Below are 23,548 nucleotides of genomic sequence, written 5' to 3'. Positions count from 1 at the left end.
GTACCTGGCCCTGATAGCGGAGCAGTGCCAGGAGATGGTTATCTCTCAGCTTCACACTCGGATGTCGGTACCTCCCAACACCGGGTGTCTGCATTGTACCGTGAGCTCCCTCGCACTTCTGCTCTCAGCTTTTGTCCGAGCAGTGCCTTGTTCCTTCCCAGCTATCTACTGCCAATGTCTTTTCTCCCGGCGCTCTATGAGTTGAGTCAGTTAATGCCTGGAGCAGTTTCCAGTCAGCTGTTCTCAGTCAGCAACGTTTATAAGTCCGTGCTGCTTTCCCTTAAGTTTTTTTCCCGACGTCTTTTTAAAGAAGGGTTTGTAAGCAGTCAGCGCTGTGGCTGTGACCGGTGAATAAGCGCCCCGCCTGCACAGAAACCCGCTCCCTGCCTCCCTGTCCTCCTCGCTGTCCAGCTGGGGGAGGACTCTTCGCGCCAGCCAAGTGGGCTCTGAAAGTTTCCTTCACCCGTATTAAAAAGGCCGAGCTGCTGAAATATTTTCTCCTAAATGACAACTCGCCTTTATTGCCATGTTTCCTTTCACCTGTGTTTTGAAACGGAGCAAATTTTCAAGCCTCTACTTCTGCTCCTGGCGAGAAACGCGAGGTCACAGTTTCTCCGAAATAACTCGGAGAGCGGCTGCAGCAACGGGCTGCTTTCATCTACGGGGCCGGAGGCGTTCGCCTCGGCTGCTAAGGGAGGCCGGGTCCTGCTGTTCGGAGCCGCGGCCACTGAGGGGCACCAAAGCCTCACGTTCGGGTCGGCCCGCAGCTAATCCGGGGAGAGCGGAGGGAACCGCGGTTGGCCTCGTGGCTGGCTTGGGGGTGGTGGAAGCGAGCAGCAGCTGCTGGGGACTTGTCACCTCCTCAGAGGTTGGTTTCATGCCTGCTCATTACAGCCCTTTGCTCTCAGAAGCTTCAGGTCCCAGCCGTTGAACCCAGCCTGCTGGGAACTTGCTGCAGCCTTTCGCTTATCTTTGAGTACTTCCCTGGGTGCACGGAGGAGATAAGCAGAATAAGTCTGCCATGCAGGGTTCCTCATGTCACCGTGCCCCATGGTACTTAGGTGTGCTGCCCTCTGTCACCATCATCCCTAAGGGGTGCCACAGCCCTTTTCTTTTGCACATGCTTATTTTCAATACCACATTTAAATGTTCTGTAGAAATCTAGAGGGGGCTTTCAAAGTCATATCCTTGAACAGTCCTCATTATCTGAGAAGAATGGTCTAGGTTTTCAAAGGGTGAAGTATCTACAGAACTATTCTATATAGATTATTGGACAGGCACATAGAAGGAGATGTGCCAGCATGGCCCTGCTATCACATGACTCTAGTAGCTCTAGAGGAACACAGCAGGGAGAGCTTGATACTGCGCTGCATATAGCAGCCCTAATGTGCCTGCTGCCACAAGTACAGCCTCTACAATAGGCAGCTTAATGGCCAGGCTGTGGATGGTCCTGTTAGGAGAGTGACAAAGGAGAGCCTTGAAAACATCGTATCATAGAGCCTCTTTGACCCTGTGTACTCTCTGGCTTCTCAGGTCTGAGCTGTTCTGCTCTTCTTCAGGGAGCTGGGAGGGACCTGGGGAAAAAATATTTTCCTGGGTGCTAGTGGTGAGTGGCTGACATACCAGTGAGACAGGAGCTTGACAGCTGTGGTTGTTTTGTGCAGTGAAGAGCTTGTATGTGTAGGTGCTTACAGGGTGTTGCTAACTCAAGCAAGATTGTGAATGACTCTAATTGTGAATGTGCCTCTGCCTATTCTTATTTTTACTTTATTTTATTTTTTTTTATCTCAGTGGAAGGTCATACAGTGACAGCTGGACATGAGAATTCTGAGTATCCAACTGCAGCAGAGTATTACTTTTTAAATAGAGATCGTGAATTCCTCTGTCTCTTGGGGAAACTCCCAAAAGCTGTAGGGATTATAGAACTGGGAAGGGCAATCTGTGACTTTAGGCTTCCTACAGGTACTACCTGATATCATTGGTTTTTTGTAGTTTTGAAACTCCCCTGCAATAAGGAGGCGCAGGAATATGGTGAGAGGGGAGAGTACTGATTTGTGTTCAGGGGATGAATGTGGTAGCAGACTCTTTGGCTGCCTCATGAGCAGAGCACTAATATTCTGCAGTCCTGTAGTAATGTTTTCAGAGCATCACTAAGTGCTTAGGTGTATTTTGAAATGTCCCACTGTCCTATAAACCTTAAGTCCTGAACTGACTGGTGAGAGCCCCATTGGATAGAATTGAGCTGCATGATGTTGCAAGGTCATACTGGGTCATCAGCTTGCAGATGCAAAACTAATGATTTTAGAAAGCTTCAAAGCTGAAATTCCTTTATGATTCTCTAGCACTGTATTTTTTATTTTTTATTTTTTATTTTTTTTAATGTAAACTGATTAAATCTCTTACGAGCAGTATTCTCTGCAGATCACCTATTTAGTCCACAATGGAAAGATATTTCCAAAGCTGTAAATGCTAGGCAAAAATCTCACAGTTCTGTGCAGTTCAACCTTTGCAGAACCTGACATGCACAAAATACTTTTTACCCTATATCTGAAAAAGACGGCATGCTTGTGTATCACATGAGGACTCAGAAGCCCTTCTGGTCCATTAGTTACCACAAGGGTGTGTTAAACAACTTTCAAAATGAGATAATACTTTAAAACAAGCAAGTTAGAGGCATTAGTAAATCTCCAAATTACTGATGCTAGCTTTTTTTTCTTTCCGTTTGGAGATTTTTTTCACTGTTAGAAAGACTATGAGATCACGTAGAGAAGATTCACTTTGAAAATAGAAGTCGCATAGGAGTTGTTATTTCCTATAGGTACTGTTTAGTGGTGCCTTTGTGAGTGGCTACACATCTGCACATCTTCTGTCCTACACTTCTCCCCTTCCAATCCCAACCATGCCATGGCTGCATACTGCTTTTCTATGTCAGAAGGAAAAAGTAATGAGAGCAATGGAAAACTTAATAAGAAAGTCAGTTGCTGAAGAAAAGGAATATAATTAACATCAGTCAGCATAACTTTATGAAAGCTAGGTCTTGTCAAACAAACTTGATCTTAAGAATGTAATGTCAAACAAATGGATTGTTAAAGACTATTGTCTAAACGTAATGTATTTTCATTAAGCATTTGACTTAGTGCAGAATGATAGTCTGACTAAAAAATTAGTATTACACAATGTCACTTCAGTGTCTGTTAAATGGATTAAGAACTAGTTTGCTAAGAGAGCTCAAAGGGAGGTATCACTGAATGAGAGTACCCTGGGGATTCAGCAAGAACTGATAACAAGCTCAGTGTTACTCAACAGGTTTATCTGCGACTAGGAAGTAACTAAGCTACATCTGTATTTTACATTTTGCAATGTTACAGGGCTGATAGGGTGATAAATAATTAGAAAAACTTTATGTAAAGTGATTAGTATCACAAGGAATGTCTAATTCTAGCAGTCATATACAAAGTAGTACTGTTGGGTGCAAATATTGCATCTTGCAGCCTTCCATTTTGAGGCAGTCCGCTAAAAAAAAGGCTGTTGCATTCCTTAGAGTTGTCCACAAGGACAGGAAATGGAGTGACTTTTAACCTTCATAAATGGTGTTGACGTACTTTTAGTAGCATACAGCATAAAAGGAGGTAGCAAAACTGAAGAGAAGAGAGCAGAAGCACCAAGATGGCTTGGGATGATAACTTGGAATGAGCAAGTAGAACTCAGTATTTTCAGTTTCTCAAGAACATTGAGAGGTGACTTTCTTAGCGCAGACATTTCTTCATGAAAAAAAAATACCACATAGACTTCTTAACACCATGATCAGAGAACCTTTCAAAGTAATAAGAACCAACATCTAGATGCTAGAGCGGTTTATATTAAAACTTCTAAGTGCAGTTTATATTAAAAATAAGGCATCTTATCTTCAGTAGTAAGAATGATTAATTATTGGAAAGACTAGCAAGGATGTTGTGTCCATCCAGTGACTTAATGAAAGATTCATTTTAACTCATTACTGTTGTGCTCGAAGTGTAATTCTGTGGAAGGAACAAGGTCTTGTTGCCCTTGAATGTAACTCTGTGAAGTGAATAACGTGCTGAAGAGATTCCTATTGACTTTGTCCTTGAGTCGTATTAAGCTCATACGCAGCCCAGCAGTGTCCCTCTGAGCCGATATTCAAAAAGAACAAGATGGGTGGCTAAGTGATGCCTTGTGTTGCATATAACTTGCAGCTTCTAGCCGTGCAAAGGAGGCTGTTAACAGCTAAGGCTTTATTTCCAGCCCGCCTTCTTCAGTCAGCTTGCCAACTCTATCCAACCTATTGTATTTCAAACTCATTTTCTGGTCCTGTAGCTTACACCAAGAGTTCATAAGAATGCAATTCCCATCTAGCAGAAGGGTTGCAAGGAGGATACAGGGGAAACACAGGCCTGTCAGCCTGATCTCAGTGCCAGGAAAGGTTGTGGAGCAGGTCATCTTGAGTGTGATTACATGGCATGTGTGGGACAACTCGGGGATCAGACGCAGCCAGCATGGGTTCATGAAAGGCAGATCCTACTATACCAACCCAATCTTCTGTGATTGAGTTACCTGCCTGGTGGAAGAGGGAAAGGATGTTGACATCTACTTAGACATCTACCTAATCATCTTTCTCCTAGAGAAGCTGGCAGTCCATGGCTTAGACAGGTGTGCTCTTTGCTGGGTAAAGAACTTTGCTGGCTGGAGGGCCATGACCAGAGAGCGATGGTGAATGAAGTTAAATTTAGCTGGTCACAGGTGGTATTCCCCAGGGGTCAGTACAGGGGCCTGTCCTGCTTAATGTCTTTATTGATGATCTAGACACGGGGATTGAGTGCATCCTCAGTAAGTCTGCAGATGACACCAAGCGGGGTGGAAGTGTTGATCTGCGTGGGGGTAGGAAGCCCCTACAGAGGGATCTGGGCAGTCTGGATCAAAGGCTGAGGCCAGTGGGATGAAGTTTAGCAAGGCCAAGTGCCAAGTCCTGCACTTTGGTCACAACAACCTCATGTAGCACTACAGGATTGGGGCAGAGTAGCTGGAAGACTGTGTGGAAGAAATGGACTTGGGGGGTGTTAGCTGATGATCAACTGAACATGAGTCAGCAGTGTGTCCAAGTAGCCAAGGACAATGGTATCCTGGCTTGTATCAGAAATAGCGTAGCCAGCAGGCGCAAGGAAGTGATCATCCATCTGTGCTCAGCAGTGGTCAGGCTGCACCTTGAGTACTGTTTGGTTTTGGGCTCCTCACTACAGGAAAGATATTGAGGCCCTGGCGTGCGTGCAGAGAAAGGTAACTAAGCTGGTGAGGAGCCTGCGGCACAAATCTTATGAAGAGTGGCTGAGGGAACTGGGGTTGTTCAGAGAAGAGTTCTCCTCTAGAGAAGAGAAGGCTCATGAGAGACCTTACTGCTCTCTACAACTACCTGGAAGGAGGTTGTGGTGAGGATGAGCCCCTTCTCCTACATAACTAGTGATAGGACTAGGAGGGATGGCCTCAAGTTGCACCAGGGGAGATACAGGATTTGACATTATGAGAAATTTCTTCCCTGAAAGAGTAGTCAGGCACTGGAACAGGCTGCCCAGGGGAATGCTTGAGTCACCACCCATGGAGGTGTTCAAGAAATGTTTAGATGTTGTACTGAGGGACATGGTTTAGTGAGGAAGGATTGTTGGTAGGTGAACAGTTGGACTGTGGATCATCTTGGAGGTCTTTTCCAGCCTTGGTGATTCTATGATTCTGTAATTCTGATTTGCTTGGTCTACATTGCTCTAGATCCCTCATTATCCACACGGGTTGCAAATAAGCTATTTCTCTTCTTCCCTGCAGGCTACCTGGTAGAAATCAATATGAGGTGATGAGGGAAATGAAAACAGTGCCAAGGAAATCTCAGTAGATCCAAGTAGTAAATATGTCTGCTTTTTTTACTTCTCTTTGCTTCCATGAATTTGCAGATTCAATGGATAGAAAAGATTGAAAATACTCGGGCTTTGGATGAAACTCAGAAAAGATGGGGAACAGACAAACAAGCACATGAAGATGTAAGATGTATGAAGGAGAAAGAGGTCTTTATAGTAAGATATCCCATTAAAAGATTTGAGGTGACTGAGCAAAACCCTTTTGCAACCAAAGCAACTGTTTGAACAACCAGAATCATAAGCTTGTGTGTGGCCCTTGCCGAAGAACTGCAGCACCATCCTGTCTTTCATATTACAGATATGTGTTTATGTCCCTTACTCTGTTTTTGTTCTTCCTATGAATTTGAATTCACAGAGGTGAGGCCACAGTTGATCCTGTTGTATATACTCGTGCTACTTTCCTGGCAGTAACCCTATATTCCCACAGTGGTTATCACTGGGATCAGTGACCCTTGCAACTACTTTGTGCCCTTTATCCTTGCCTTCATTCCACTGTAATGGCCCCACCACTGATTTAATAGCGTTAATGCTTTAAGCCTTTACCAAATCATTCTACTCCCATTGGCCCTCCTTTTTCATCTTAATTTGGCTGGAAGAAATGGCAGCTCTTTCTTGCTGCTTGCTAATGAACCTAGAGCATGCAGGAAGAATGGCCTCATAAAGACTTCTATAAGCTCAGTTCAGACCAGTACCTGACTAGAGCAACTTTACAGTTGGCTATGAAAATAGTGTGTTTGTGACAGAAAACAAAGTCTACTAGGGTCTCTCTGAATGAATACTTTTTCTTAGATATGTTCATTTTCTGAAATCTACTGAATTTATTTTGTGATTTACGTATTTTTTTGTTTCACGTGTGATTAAACCCGGACTCTGAGAAACCTTGTCAGAGGAAAACAAGTATCTTTGGATTTTAGGATGGCCAGTATCCAAGAAGTCAGGATTATTCTATGGGATATTGCAAATATTTGCAGGGACAGTATTTATCTGGGATCTTCCACATACTGGTGCTGTAGCAGATATAGGACTGAATCTTTGCCAGAAGTGCACTTATTAATTCACAGAGTGAAAGAGTTCCAACGAGAGAGACTGTTCCCAAAAGAAATTACACCAATCAAGACATTTTGCATTGCTGGGGGAGAGCCAAGTTTAAGTCTTCAATCTAGAAAGATAGACCAGAAACTTTAACCCAGATCTCTAACATCCACGTAGGTCTCCTTCTACATGCAGGCTTCTGTATTGCCAGCTGCAAATTAGGGATCCTTTCCCAGCAAGTGTTTTGCAAATACAGTGTGGTCCTTCAGAACATTTCTATTTCAACAAAAGGAGTATTTCCCAACAAAGATGGTTATGCCAAGGAGAGAGTTGGGAAAAAAAAAAGCCATGAGTGATTATATGGATAAGGTGCTGACAAGAAGACAAAGAAGGAGATGTTATGGAGATTATTAGCTAGTTGCCAAGCACAGGCAGGCTTGTGACAGCTGCTTAAGATGTGCTTCTGTTCTGAGTTCTTGCAGGTGTCTTCCATACTTAAGCTGCAGTGTGGCAAATGCAGGAAGTTTACTTAGGGTCATGGAGGGAATTGGAAGGTTTGCATTCTCTCTTGAATGCTAATATGTTCCTACAAAAGGCCACTCATCCTTCTCTTGGCTGTTTCCTTTCTGTGTGGAGGGAGAATGTTGATTGATGTGTTGTGCTTTCATGTATAGATATGAGCTTTGAGTTTTGGACTGCGTAGAAGCAAGTACTGCCATTGTTTGCTCTGCTTTTCCTGTTTTCAGTGCTGTTGTTTCGGAGCAGCTCCTAAAGACATTTGTTTCAGATACATGGTCACTTCCCATCTCTGCTAATTTGAACCAGGGCTGCTAATTAATGCTATCAAGAGATATCTCACTAGATTACTAATTCACCACCTTCTACTTCTAGAATTATTATGGTGCTCGATAGTAACTGGAAGGTTTCATTCTTTCCAGACATTTGGTATTGCTTGATCTAAATACAAGACCATTTCTATATCACCAGTTTTCATCCAGCTCCAGTACTGCTTGAAAAGCATTCTCAAAAAGCTGTCTGGCCTTTGGAGTGAGTTTGACCTACTCTATTGCCAATGGACATCTGGATTAGAATTACAGCTGGCATTGACTGGTCCCCTTGACAGCTGTGTTGGTTTAAAAAAAAGCCAGTGCTTAATCAGACTATTAGGTAATTAGAAACATCTGCTGTCATGTATACCTCAAGAGTCTAAAGAAATGGATGCAAAAAATCCTCTTGCACTCCAAGAAATAATAGCTCCAGAGCAGCAAGTGTGACTTAGAAAATATTTCCTTTTCCTTGAGAAACACCCCTGGGGATATTGCAGGATTTTGCTGAGGTTTCTGAGCACCTGCTTTGTGCTCCTGGTGGGTCTTGTAAAGCCAGGACGCCTACCTGAGACATAGACCTTTCTGTGGGTTTTTCACCATCCACACAATGTTTCCACTGTACACTCTTCTATTTCTGATTGAGGAAACAGAGGCAATATAGCTGGAATTCCAGAATGTAGACAAGATGGTTGGACTGGCAGCTATATGCAGCTTATGTTTCTCCAGATTGCTCTTTAACGCTTTCGAAGAAGTGGTCAGTCAGTGATATGCTGCAGTTTTTGCAAAACAGCTGTGCAGAAGTTTTGGAAAAATTTTGAGCATACCAGGAAGTTATTTCCTGACTCCAATTTTAGATCATATAGAGTAGAATAATTCAGTTAGAGATCTTTATGTCCAACTACCTGAACAATTCAGAGCCAACCAAAAGTTGTCAAAATGCCTCTTGAACTCTGATAAGCATGAGGCATCAGCCACCTCTCAGGAAGTCTGTTGCAGTTTGACCACTCTCACAATAAAAAACCTTTCCTTACATACATTTTGAACCTTCCCTGGCACATCTTCATGCTGTTTCCACATGTCTTGTCATTGGTTCCCAGAGAGATCATCTCCCTCTTCATTTCCCCTGGAAGGGGAATATAGCCTAAAGCTTAACCTGAAATTTAAAGTCTCTTCTGTCTATTCTCCAAATTGAGCATAGAAGAACAGATGATTTTTTTTTAAGTCAGAAAATCTGACATTGAAATTATTCTAAGGAAAGAAAGAGGAGTGGAGATCGATCACAGCATCTGTATTCTACCTTTTCAGTGTTGTCAGTTTCTTTTGGTGAGCAACAACAATTTTTTCTGTTCCCTCTCTTGTCCATTTCTCTCTGGAGAAAATGAAGAAGATTCACAGCTGTGCTTATGGTCTTAGAGCACTTTGAAATCAACATAGTAAAGTGAAACTGTATTTTCTTTAAATGTTTCTTCTTAGTGAAGACTTCTGAAGACCTTAGCAAAGATCTTTGTAAAGCAGAGTATGTCTCTTGCTTGCTGCTTGTTTAATTGAGAAGAAATTTACTTAAAAATGTGAGAAATAGTGCTGACCCAAGAATGGCCCTAGGACACATTTTTCAGAAAAGCAAATTACGGCATTGAATAGTGCTTTTCTTCTGTTATGAGTTAGGGTGTCTATAGTTTTTGGCTGTATCTATTAAGCAAGGCATTGGCTATTGAAATGGAATAGCTTTTTTCCATCCTGAGTTCCTGCTAGATCTTTTTTTTTTTTCTCTATCCCACAGCCCTTGTGCTACCAGATCAGTGCAGTGCCCTGAGGAGAGAAGTTTGTTTTCCTATTTGAGACGCTTCCAGCCCAGTTGCTGCTTTTTAAAGGCAGTTGAAATGGTCTATAAATCATATATTGCATGGAGTCTTCATCAGTTATGTGTTTTATTAACACTCACTGTCCCTAGTGCGTTCTCAGCTTTATGAAGAGATATTATACTATTGATATAGGTTGGTTTGCTTAGCAACAGGGATTAATACGTGAGTGTAAGAACCAATATATTAGTTTAGCAAAAGGAATCCATAAGTGATAGTTGTAAAATTTTCCATTTCAGCTTTAGTGAGTGAACAGTCTTGTTTTTCCTCAATTTTGCACTGGGAGCATAATACAATACTTCTATTTTCTGCCTTGAAGATTTTGCCTTATGAGAAGTACTGGAGTCACAATAGAACACTTTCATCTTTTGCCTCAAAGCATGCAGACATTTTCCTTGGGTACCACGTACGCTGTTTTTAAAAAGCGTCTCACTGTGGCTTAATAAGCAGTGGAAATCTTCCAAACTGGGGAAAAGTGAATGAAAGTGAGTCAAAGGTTTCAGTGATGAAGCTGTGGTGAAAAAAGGGGAAGAAGTAGGTGGGCACTCAACCATCCTAGATACCAGTGAGCCCAAAGGCACATTTTCACATATCTATGAGACCTTGGAAAAGAGTGAATATGTGTGCCAAAGTACTGCATATGTATGTCTGAACTGTATAAGTGTAGAACCTGACTCTGAGAGGATGTCAAGTTTCCTGGTGTGCATCATGAGGAATAAAGGAACACTGCTTTCTAAAACCACATTGGAGTTAGAGAGTTTGCTTCCTGGGTTTTGGATGACGCTGTAGATACTAAGGATGGAATTGGTCTTAAACTGTTTAATGTGTTTGTTTCCTCCCCACTTCCTGTTAGTTTCAAGGGCTCCTTGTTCCTGAAAAACATGTTAATTCCATGGCCTCCTCTTTGATGTCTAACTATTTTGACAGTAGTTTTCTACCTCAGTCAGTCCTGTGCTACTTTTATTTCCTATGCTGATGATTTTGACTGAAGTACAAGCTCTTAATGGATTTCTCCAAAGGGAAGACTTCACACTTTGTATCACCTCAGTATGATTATCCTTTTTGTTGTTACAGTGACCTATGAAACATTATTTGTACTTTAATTGGTGATCTATAACAGGGGAGTTAAACGGTTTTTTGGACTGTAGTTCAAGCAGGTAATTGAACAGTGAAAATCCAATGGGAAACTCTGACCTTTGATGAGCTCCTTATAAAAGGTTGTTGTTGGTATAACTTGCCTTCAGCACTTACAGGAACACAATGTCAAAGTTTACCAGATCTCAGGTTTCCAGTTTAGAGAAAAGATGAAACTGTATTTATTAATGGTGTATCTAAATCAACCAAGCACGGCAGAGGAGTTCATGGAGCTAGCCTGAGGAGTCAATGTCAGAGATGGAGCACTGCAACTGCTGATTTTGCTCAGCCTGTGTGCCTCCAGTATAGAAACTGTGTAATCCTCTGTCTTGTGTCTGTGGGGTGGTGTTGACAGCGCTAGCAAATGGCTGAGTTCCCAACAGACTGCTAGTGGGGGGCCTTTAGGTAGGTAAAATCTGATTCATCCGACCCTATGGAAGCTAACTGCAAGCTGAAAGATTTGCTGATTGCGTTTTTAGCTATGTTATATCTCACTATGATAGGGCTTAAAATATAATCTTAATACACCTGATCCTCAGAAGTACTACCAAGCAACACTGAGCAACATCACTCCTTGTACACACAGATTCTTTTTCTCACATGGATCTTGATGATTTCCTCTCATTCTCAATTCTCACTGTTGACTGTCACATATCATTTCCAGAGCTAACCCCATCTCTGACTGCAGCTATTCGTTATCAGCCCCTTTGCCTTTACCACTTCCATTTGTAATTTAAACACCCTAATTTAATAGGTTTGTCTCATTATTTTGATTAATCATATTAACTCATATTAATTAAGAGATGGATTTAGGTAATGACAGAGGTTAATGGAGTCAGTTTTCACTTTCCCCTGGTTTTTAAGGGAAGGGGCCACACAGAGGTAGGAACAGAAAATAAAAAGAGAGTAAGAGGAGGAAAAAAAAAAAAAAGAAGAAGAAACTATTGGGGGGGAAATCTCAGTTAGCAATCAGAAATTCCCTGCTAATTGAATGTCTGATTTTATTAATGATGAAATTTATAAAGGTCCTTAAGAAAAGAAAAGAATTTAGCCAGTTCAGCAGTTAAGTGTGAATATTAACTAACTCTGAGATAAAAGGTAAAATATCCATTTTCTTTTCTTTTCTCTACTTCTTTAAATAAAAAGCTCTCTTTGACACTTCATCCCATTAGAGCTTTAGCTTCCTTTGCCATCCATTTCTAAATGGCTGGAGACTGTGCAGAGAATCTAATGTCCTGGATGGTTTAAGAAGTGCTGACCTTGGAGGGCAGGAAGTTAATACATGGATCATCATAGTGCTTATTTTCCTTGATGTTTGCTTTCTGATGATGCTTTGATAAGTGAAAGAAGGATTCCAGCTCTGCCCTATGCTCTGTCTCTGCTCTATCATACTTGTTTCCCTGAGGCTCAAACCGAACTGCAAACAGTATTGGATTCACGCTGAATCTTGTGTTGGTGCTGTGGGCTGCATTTCCATCACGACAAAGCGTGGTGAATCCTTTGCTCATTGAGGTTCCTCCGTGACAGAGTCTCATGATATTCACTCCCAGGCATGCCTATCAGCAACTGCTCCTTATTTGTCTCTTTTTACTTGCTTGTACCAGCACTATATAAGCATAAAATGTCATTTGAGGAAGGGAACTCTTTGTAACTCCGCTGCCCCCATCCAAATGAATGCATAAGGGCCAGTCAATGGAAAGCTCTTCTATCCTCTGCTCCATGGCAGTTCAACTGCCCTGCTTGAATGAATTTTTGTAGCTGAAGCTGGTTGATAGTTAGTTTTCAGGTAGGTGTGCAAGACCTCAGAGTAAGCAGCTAATTTTTCTTCATACTAGAAAAGAAGATTTTAGTGATAATAGTAACATTCCTGTATACAAAATCAAGTAACATACCCATACAGGAAGAAAAACAGGTGTTCAAACCTGATATTAATAAATATAGGAGAATTTATATAAACTATTTTGAATCCAAATAAAAAAAGAAATTCAAAATTGTTTTGTGAACAAACTTGAAAAATAGGCAACTTGTTGTATTTGTAAATATCATTGCAGTAAATGTTGCTGATGAAATGCAGTACCCGTAGTTGACTTGTGAAAAGTAGCCAGTAAGTTTGTAAGATCCTGGTCTAGCTTGAAGTGTAGTGTATTATCAGATAATTTGGCTGTAAATTACAGTTTTTTATATCCAGTCTATATCTTCCCCCCATTTTAATTTGAAACTGTTTTCCCTTGTTCTGTCAAACAGATCCTGCTAAAAACCGTCCCCTTATTTCTTATAGCCCCACTTTAGATGCTGAAAGGCTGCTCTCAGGTCTCCCTCCCCTCTATTCTCCAGACTGGACGGCCTCAACTCTGTCAGCCTGACCTCACAGGGGAGATGTTCCATCCTTTAGATTATTTTTGTGGCCCTTCTCTGAATGCACTCCAATAGGTCTGTGTCTCTCCATTACTGATGACTCTACATTTGCTGTACTCCAGGAGAAATCTCACCAGCACAGAGTAGATAGAGTAGCAGGGAGATTACCTCCCTCGTCCTGCTGATCGCACTTCTTTTGATGCAGCCCAGGATACAGTTGGCTTTCTGGGCTATGAGAGCATATTGCTGGTTCGTGTCCAGCTTCTTATCCACCACTACCCCCAGGTTTTTTTTCAGTAGGGCTGTGCTCCATCCTTTTGTCCCATGGTTTGTATTGATAGTGAGGGTTTCCACAACCCAGTACACAACTTTGCACTTGATTTGCTGAACATCATGAGTTTCACCTGGGCCCACTCTTTGAGCCTGTCTAGATCTATCTAAATGGCATTACATCCCTCGGCTGTGTTGACCTCACCATACAGTTTGATGTCCTCTACAAACTTCAGGGTGCAATTGATCCCACTGACAATTTAGTTGTTGAAGATATTAAAGAATGTTTGTCTCAGTACTGACCCCTGAGGGATACTTGTCACTGATCTACATCTGGACATGGAGCCATTGACCACCACTCTCTGGGTACAATCTCACAACCTGTTTTCCTTATCTGTCAAACAGTCCACACACACACACACACTAAAAAAAAGATATCCATATCTTTCTAATTTGGAGAGATGAATGTTGGGCAGGACAATGTCAAATGCCTCACTGAAGTCCAGACAGATGTTAACACTGGCTCTTACTTTGTCCATTATGCACCACTGTAGGAGGTCACTTTGTTGGTCAGGCAAGTCCTGCCTTTAATGAAGCCACGCTTGTATGTATCTCTTAACTATCCAGATTTCTTGACTTCAGTACAATTCCTTGCTTTCAGCTACCTTAAGCTAAAGTTTGCTATGCTTTTATGTGAGTTTTTAATTTCATCCAACTAGCATCTTACCTAACTTGTCTCCCACTCAGATGAAATTTTAATATGAATTTCAGAGGATGATTACTTTTTGGTAATCTGTGATTAAAATAGCAGAAGTCTACAATGGAATTTTTCCATAATCAGTGTATCAGAATGAATGAATGAAACAAATTTCAGTTGAAGAGGCGCTAGAACAGCTGAAATCTGATAAGTCTGGCTGACCTCTTTATGACTTTGATGAGAATGTCAGAAACCAATTTTGCTTTTGCAATGATGTTTTGTAACAGGAAAAAAATCAACCATGCTCTACGATTGTTAGCAACTAGAATGTTCATGGTCTGCTTCTAAGATGTTAAATGACTATAAAATTAATAACTGTTTGCTTTACCTTTGCTTAATATAAGCGTAAGTCAGTTAGGCAATGGTTTCTCTGCAGAATCACGTTGACCTGAGCAATAGAGAACCATGAGTTTGAAAGATCCGTTTCATGTTCTTTGTGTGGTATCTTTTCACTCTCACATGGAAGTGAAAATCTGTAGGAAAGGTACGAGATTCAAAGAAAGAATTCTGGGAACTTATCACTTAAGAGACCTGAGAAATGGATGACTAGAAGCTGCAAAATAAAGCCTGGGATTGTAAGACCACCAGTGAAATCTCAGTACGTTATGAATTAGAACAGTATGACAGCGTGTTTTGTTTTCAGGAAATTATGGTCTCGATTGAGCAAGTAAGGCTTCTCAGACTTTTTGGAGTTACCCTGCACAACTGTATCTCTACATGGGAGTATTCCTAGAACTCTAGGCTCTGAAATCCCACTTTCCCATGAGATATCCTTGAGTTATTTTATTAAAAACATGCAAAACTTCTTCCTGTAAAGAAAACCTTGAGCTGATAGAATGTAAAAGCTCAGAAAATGTAAAAGCCAGTTAAGAAAACATGTATGCATGCATTTACATACATATATATTTAGAAGACAACTATATTTAGAAGACAACAATACTACATGATATTTTAAGATAGTTTGGTGATTATGTTGCAACCTGACTTAATTTTGTAACCTTACATTTTACAAATCTGTTGATTTCAGTGAAGGTTCAAATGGAAGACAGCAAACACCATTTTATTGCAGAAACGGAGGCAACCTGGACTGTTCCTTTTTTGAAATTTTTACTGAATAGTCTTTGAATTCATTTTTGCCTAACAGGAAGAATTTAGTATAAGAGTTTGATTTTACTATTTATGGCTTTTTTTTTTCCCCCTCCCATATTCCTCCACTTAAGTTTGTTTAAATTAGTAGTAGGCAAATAACTAGAGGTTTATATATTGCCTGGAAGTACTAAATAGGCAAAATCTTATGATAATTTTACTCTCTGACTATTAAAAAGGCAGGGAGGGATAAGAGACAAATCGCATAGAATTGATATTTCTCTCTTTCTGGGGAGAGGAAAAAAAAAAAAAAAAAGAAGAAAGAAAAAAGCCACTGTGGTTTAATTCTAATATTACCTGTGTTGAATTTATAGCAGGTAAAAGTCAGTGGAGTTACTTCACCATGTACAGTAGCATAAGGTTAGGAAGGAGTCCTGTATGTTAAAACACTGTGTGTAAGTAAATACACACTTCTGGGTACACTGTATCTCTTTGTCTGTGCATATTCAAGTGCATATATTTCACAGCTCCTGTCTGCATCATTCACTTCCAAAACCAGCATGCATTCATTTTCATAACTTTTTCTTCTACTACAATATTAATGGGACTATCAATGGGAAAGGACAAGAGAAGCATTTTTAATGTTTATCTGACAGTTGCAAATTTCACTTGAGGTTGTTTACTGGGATCTGATTGTTGGCAAAGAGGAGTAGGGAAGGCAGCAAGATGAATGGGATCACGGGAAGAAGAGATGTGTTTGTAGGCCCTCTTAGTAACATCTAAGAGTAATAAAAAGTCCTGTCTTATTCCTCCTTTACTAAGGCTTAAGTTTTAAACAGGAAAAAATGAGAGATTGTTTTAATTAACTTCTGTCTAATCCAGGCAGCCTGTTTAAACTGAAACATTTTGCATTTAGGTATAAGAAAATTAGGTGAAGGTCTTTGTGTGTATATGTTCATTAGTTCCTTTATGGGAAAAGATGGTTGGATGTGAGGGAGAGTTTGCAGACTTGCAGATGGACCTGTAATGTGATGTCAACTGCTTTTGACCTTCAGTTCTGGGACTATATGGAGGGGAACTTATTTCTTATGGGAAGAGTTGAAGCTTTTCCCAGTTTTGCTTTGCAGTTTTACAGCCCCTGAGTTTTATAGATCTGGATGTTGTGCCTCCAATTTTTTCATTACTGCAAGCATTTTTCTTTCAACAAGAAAAAAAAAAAAAAAAGAAGAAAGCAACAACCAATGGTCTTGAAGTTCTGCTTCTTTGTCCTTTTAATTTGTGCTTTAAAATGTTTATCTTTAGGTCTCATTTTTTTCAACCAGAAATGCAGAAAGACTAACTGTTCTTTTTGATGTTTCAGTGAGAGTTTTTTCATAACTGCACAGTGTTACCAGCCAGTCTTTAAGAACAGAATCAAATATTGATAAACTGTAGACTACACAGTGTTGTGTTCAATCTCACCTTGTCTATCACAGGTGGCTGCAGAAATAGAAATGTTTCAAAACTAGGTAGCTAGCTGAGATATTTGGGAAAACGGGCTGTTCTAACTGAGGAAACAGTTGTAGAAGAGTATGTGACTGTGAGTAGGTTTAATTTTCCATGCAAAATGAAATCCAAAATAATTGCTATGTAGATTTGAATTGCTAGATACTTACAGTTTTTGAATTCTTCTCTCCCTGTTTTTCTCAATAGGCCTGAGTCTTTTGGTGAATTAAATCTTCATTGATGAATCTTGGCTGGCACAGCTGAGAAGCCTTGATGATGACTTAAACCACTCCTATGAAGCACCATGGCAGTTCTTTTCAAGTGAAAAATAGTAATTTTCCACAGGAAGCAGGTATGTTCCACAGCATTTTAATTATGTGAACGTAACTGATTTGGGGGAAGATGGGAAGAACTTCCAGTTTTCAGTATGTAAAAAAAATAATTGTCACGAGAAATGAATTCTTACTGAAGTAATTCTTACTTGATATACCAGAGTAAGGGAACACTAAATCTAGGAAGTGTCATTCATAAAACCCTTGGAAAGGAAATCAAGCTGCAAAATGCTGTTCTTAGTTGTAATGGGTGGTTTCTAACATCTGCTACCTAGAGAGAGGCAAAGATATCAGCAGAGACTGAAGCTGGTGATTCCACTCACTATTTATTAATTACCAGCACTCATTTCTATTCAGTGTCAAGTCTGGGTTAATTACAGTAAGGTTGCTTTCAATTGTTAGGTTACTTTCTTTGTTAATTGCTGTTGGGTATTCCCTGTTGTCACTGCCCTCAGCCCTGTTTATTTCCTGCAAAATCCAAATTCACACTGAGACTAAGGAAGTGTGGATCTATACTTTTTTAAAAAGTCAGTGTAGCAGCCTTGTTGCACACACTTCTATTGTCTAAGGCTTTCTCTGCATTTTTAACCAGAAGAATATAGGTTGAGAGCATCCTCGTCCACATGTCCCTGCTATGCTACTTCACACAACAGGCAGTGCAGTCTTAGCATACCTCCACGTGCAACTCTTCTACAGAACCTCTGCTGGCTGTCTTCAGAGCAGGAATCTCTGCATACAAGTCCTGTGCTTTCATTTAATACTATTTGGGTAGTATCATCTCACTCACTGACCAACTGACTGATGGAGCCAAAATCTACAGATTGGCCATTGGACCCCAGTTTTGCAAAGTGTAACAGCCTTCACAAGCTACCATCATAAAAGTAGCATCAGCAAGCCCTTTATCTCTTGTAAGCAATTGTCTACCTCCTTACTTCTAGATCATTGCATCTATCTAAACTGAATCCTCTTGGATGGATTTAGTGTGTCTTTTTGTCATTAATATGGCCATGCTGCACATAAGACAGCCTCGTATACTGGGCTAACCATTAAATTTAAAGCCCAGAACTTACGTGTTTAAAAACACCTGCCAGGGAAGTAAAATGATCAGTATTTAGAAAAAGCAAGTATCCTGTATCACAGTTGTGAGACACGAAAGGAAGCAACTATAAGGGAAGATTCACTACACTCCTATTTTCAGAAATTCTAAATAAATGTAAATTATTGTCACCAGTGAGTTAAGTTGGCAATATTCAGATGTATTCCTGTGATTTGCATGGTTGGGAAAGGAAGAAATTTTGGAGCATAGTAAAGTTTTCCAGAAACCACAAGCTTCTTTTCCCTGTCTGCTTGGAGAAAATGTAAATGTGTTTCCTGGTGATTGTCCAGATGATAGCCTCGTCGGCATTCCACCAAAGGGCCACCTGTCTGCCTGTAATAAATGATGGCTATAAAGTGAAGTGATTGCAGCTGTGATACAGCCAGAGGCATTTGTTTATATTCTTATAATATGTATCAGATTGAATAGAAATTATCACTTACAATTGACAAATGGAGAGTGGAGATAGTTGGTGGGTATGAGAAAGCTCAGCCGGAGCTGGGCCAGCTGCAAACTTTCTTTGGTGAGGGCTGCAGAATGCAGGTGTTGAGCCAGCCAGTGATTAATAGTGTGGCTGGATGCTCACTTGTGTTAATGATCCACATGTCTTTGGATCGCAGCACATGGTCCAGAAAGTTGTTTCTCAGAAAGGAGCCCAGTGAGTAGAATCTGCAATTTTGAGGTTGGCATGTGTAAGTAAGTAAATGGTGGCCAGATTAGAGAAGTATTCCTGAGTATTTCATCAGGAGAAAAGTACTGTTCTGTAGTGTTATCCCTCAATGTCTAAGTAGTGTACAAAACCAGGACTGCTGAATCTAATCAGAGCATCCCTGACTAGATGCATTATATATTACTATAACAATATACTGTTAATTAAGTAGGGGAAATGTCTGTTCCTTAGACCTCTTTCTGACCATAAGAGTGGCTTATATTACTAGTTCCCTGAATTACTGTGAACGGCTTTTCTTTGTCTCTGTGTAGACACAGAACTTTCTTTTCTACACTGAGAATCTGACTATGTGCAAGTAAAAAAACTTCGGAACTGATCACTGGAAGATCTGTACACTGCAGATTTGTAAGCAAACTAAATGTTTTAGGTTACCAACGGCATTTATCCCTTTGCTAAGTCTTGAGAGAGAAACTGGAGCCAAAGAAAACTCTCGGACCAAAGATGGAAAAGTAAGACAAGCAATACCATCACTACTCTTGACATAAATTTGAAAGTAGACTGAACAAATCTCTAGAAGCTATGCAGCTGGTAGATGTGGTAATCTAAGTGCCCTGCACAAACTATTTGTCTTTTTAAAAAGTCTACACGTGAAAAACTGTATCTGTGGGTATCTGTAGTGACATGCCATTTCTTTTTTGTTGTCTGAAGCTAGTTGGAAGTGGAGACGCTGAAAGAAATCTAGTAGGAGTGACTAAGGAAGCAAAGGGCAAGCAGCAGGAGGGTTGTAGTTCATATCAGTTCCATCTGTTGAGCGTGTGTCCCATTTTGGTATGAAACAATAAAGGTAGTATCAAAGTCCGCAGATGTTTTGGAGAAGAAAAAATATGGGATATGCAGCAAGCTATAGCATAGAGTTAAACATCCTCTTACCCAATTTTTCCTTTCTGAAAATGTTCCACCAAGAGTGTTTTGTGTGTATATAGAATACAGAGCTGATTTGAATGGAAGCTCAAAATGAGCAAGGCCTAACACACAGCTTCTGCCAGAAGTGAGAATAGATTCTGTTGTTAGCTGCCTTTTTGCTCATCTTTCTGTTTTCTGAAGTGCTGGCTAGTACCTGGAGAGGCGAACTATCCTCTAATTTTTTGCAGTCTTGCCCTAAATATGTCTTTTCAGCTTGGTAGAAAACATATGTCCCAAATCTTTGAGAATTTGAACTCCTGCTGATTGGTAAGTTCAGGGAGTGCTGCCACTCAATCCTTAAAGTGCAAGGACTTTAAACTTGGAAAGAAGTGCTCTCTTAATTACCTGCTCAGAAACTGAGTTACTATGAAGAAGAGAGTTAAACATGAGTTGGATAATTGAAAACACTAAAAAAAAATAAAACGTCAATTTTATCAATTTCTTCTAATTCATTAGCCCCAGTGATGGCTGTTATGTTTGGTTTCCTTGTCAGCAGAAGAAGCTATTGGATGAACTCATTTTTCTTGTGCTGCTAACATCTAAAAGGCAAATGATGCTTTGTCTGACTTCCATGGGATGACAAACTGTTCTGTCTGCAGACCCACTGGCTTTGGCTTACTTTCTTGTCTTACATTTCATTACACATCATGCATTTGTGCAGTGAGAGAGCTTCTTGCCATAGATCTGGCTTAGAACATGCTATTCTGCTCACTGATGCCTGGTCTTGCTAGGACAGACAGTTCTTTGCAAAAGTTCATAAATCATAAATGCATGATGTGATCAGTACAACTCTCCTGTATTGAAATTTCAACAAACAGCTTGCCCAAGCAAGTAGGAGGTTGAGCTGGGTACATATATGCACTGCAAGTCCTGCTGTGTCAATCGGTACATTGCTTTCAGGTGTTTTGTGACCAGATGCTGGCACTCTAAATCTCTAGAACAGTAGTTTAGATGTGTTTCTGTCTGTGAAGCATTGTTCAACAGTAGGAAATGATTTTTATCCCTTTGTTCAGAATGATGTGTTTGCTTTAGCTTTAATGTCACAGCAGTGGGTTTGTATTCCTGGTTCTGCTACTGAGAACTCAATATTGGTCTCAGTTACAGTTTTCAATGGGGCAGTGATGCCTTCTGAAACTATTCCAAAATCTTCAGGCATGTAAACAATGATTTGTGAGGAAAAAAAACCTACTAGTCTTAATGAGAAAAGAGTAACTCAAAAATCCCTTTCCTGGTTTCTTATTAGCTTTGCATTTCAAAAAATTGAATTGTCCATGTAAAGCTTACAAATGCAGAGCTTTGACACTTATTTTTAATCTGAAAGTGCTCTCTGTAAGAAAAAGCTGTTTATTACTGTAGCTTTACCATAACTTCTTTATCTATTACATTCACCAGTTCTGTTCCTCATTTAATCTAAAGGAGCACAGGATCAAGTTGTGAGGGGGAATGTATGGCAGGCTGCATTTATCTGTTAATGTCTGGTACTGGGAAGAGAGGAGTACTTGTAACTTTGCTTAGTGCCTAAATGCCACTTTATCATGGTATCATAAATAAAGTCTATGCAATTCTAACACTTAAAGTAGGTACGGTATTGGAGCAATTAGGTGTTATCTCCTAAATATATTTTTTGGCAGGTCCTGATGCCTATAAAAACAAACAAACAAAAAAACACCCCCAAAAACACGTAACAAAATGGGAAACCTTTCCTGCTCTTCAGTGAGTCACCTCCTGATGGAACATAAGTGCTCTGAAGCTCACTGCTGTTGCATTTTTCTGACTGGTATTTAATTAATTACATAGTTTGTGCAGTTTCAGTATAGCCATGCTTACTTGCTAAACTCAGTAGCATCTTGTATGTTCTTACTTTGTTCTCTTGTAACTGAAATTGAAAGTATCTAATGTCATGTTCATTTATGATCACTTATTTTCATTCATTTGAGCTAAAGGAGCATTTAATATGAAATAGAAATAGATAACAGGCAGTGAGAGCATATCTCAACAGTATAGGGTGCTAAATTTATTAAACACTGTGAACTCAAATTAGTAAAGTTTCAGAAGATACTAAAGACCATGAGCTATATTGGTTATGTGGCTGAACCATGGATATTTTTATAGGTGCAAAGGATTTCCTTTCCACAGAATCACAGAATTGCAGGAGCTGGAAGGGACCTTGAGATCATCAAATCCAACCCCCCCGCCAAAGCAGGTCCCCTACAATAGGTCACATGGGTAGGCAATCCAAACGTGTAATTTCATATGTTCAGAGAAGACGTCTCCACAACCACTCTGAGCAACCTATTGCAGTGCTCCTTCACCCTTAGCATAAAGACATTCTTCCACATGTTTGTACAGAAGCTCCTATGTTCAAATTTTAGCCCATTACTCCTTGTACTATCACTGTGCAGCACCGAGAAGAGCCTGGCCTCATCCATTTGTCTCCCTCCTTCCTCCCTTTAGATATTTATAAACATTGATCAGATCCCCTTTGTCTTTTTTTTTTTCCCCAGGCTGAACAGACCCAGGTTACTAAGCTTTTTCTAGTACTGGAAATGCTCCAGGCCCTTTATTAATAATCTTAGTGGCCCTCCACTGAACTCCTTCTAGGAGATCCCTGTCTTTTTTGTACTGGGGAGCCCAGAACTGGACGCAGTAGTCTAAATGTGGCTATGTAGTTATTCCTGCCTGACTGCACCCCTAAACCTCTGCACAGAGAGTGGATTGGTTTGGGGGGAAGTGTTTTTAATTTGCATTTAGTTCTCACTGCTCTGGTCTGTTAGTAATAGGGAATAAACTATAGTAGCCTCTCTACACACAGTCTGTTGTGCCCATGATGGTAACTGGTAAATGAGCTGCATGTTGTTACTGTATCTTCTCTTCTTTTGAGGAGAAGGAAGGAGTGCAGAGATGGAGTTTAGCTGTCCATCATGGTGAAACTGCTGGAGGAGCTGAGCAAGGTTCCTCTGCATGCTTCCTAGAGGAAAGTGTCTCACCTCTGCTTTTGACTGGTGAAACTTGCAGTTCTTGTCCTCTTTTTTTCACAACAGAATCCATGGGATCTATAGCAGTCTGAAGCAACTGTAAAAATTTGAACAAAAATTTGTGTAGTGTGGTGTCCTGTTAGATAATAGCCCTATTGCATGCTTCTGGGAAGAACATCATTGTTTGGTTCTTGAAATGTGTGCAGAAGTGTAACCGAAATACCTATAGACAGCACTTCTCCTTTCCCCAGAGACCCTGCATAGATGTATGGCAGTTCCCTCCAGAGTATATCAGTGCTGCCACTGCTCTGGATTGCTGGATAGGTATGAGAGATGTAACTTCTCTGGATGTGTCCTATGACAGTACAACTCAACATACCTGTGCATAATCATGCTCTGGAGCTGACTAGTGACAGTGATAATTACTTTCCCTGTAGGTTTCTGCTAAGGAACCACTTTGTGCTTTATATGGGTCAGTGAATTAAGTGTCCAATGTGACATCAGTTTCTGTCATTATACTTTTCTAAGAGGATGAAGGAAACTAAGCATTGTGATGGGAAGTGAAAACAACTAGTTGGAGCTACATACAGACCAATCAGCTTTGTCCACCAAGCAGAAGTGAAATTTGCTAAGAGATTGATAGATTTTTGGATCCTGACTTGCAACTGCCAGCTCACACCATTAGGCAGTGCTTGCTTTTCTCTTTGCCTCTTTCCTCTTCACTTTAGTTCTTTCTTATGCCATCTGAACCAATTCCAAGAAGAGAGAGATAAGAACACAGTAACTTGG

The 23,548-nt window shown here is 40.4% G+C and overlaps 1 protein-coding gene across 4 annotated transcripts in view; it reads left to right on the top strand.

Annotated features, from left to right (window-relative positions):
- The window catches only part of ANGEL1 (angel homolog 1), a 187,625-nt gene that overhangs the window by 63,600 nt on the left and 100,477 nt on the right, over nucleotides 1–23,548 (top strand). For all 4 annotated transcript variants that reach the window (XR_008209613.1, XR_008209614.1, XR_008209615.1 and 1 more), the window contains exon 10: nucleotides 16,931–17,075. The gene's annotated coding sequence lies outside the window, so the exon portion shown is untranslated. The remainder of the gene's footprint in view (nucleotides 1–16,930; nucleotides 17,076–23,548) is intronic.

This window comes from Tympanuchus pallidicinctus, unplaced genomic scaffold, assembly GCF_026119805.1.
Source record: "Tympanuchus pallidicinctus isolate F22 unplaced genomic scaffold, pur_lepc_1.0 scaffold3, whole genome shotgun sequence".
NCBI lineage: Eukaryota > Metazoa > Chordata > Aves > Galliformes > Phasianidae > Tympanuchus > Tympanuchus pallidicinctus.
This window is presented reverse-complemented; position numbering and strand designations above follow the sequence as displayed.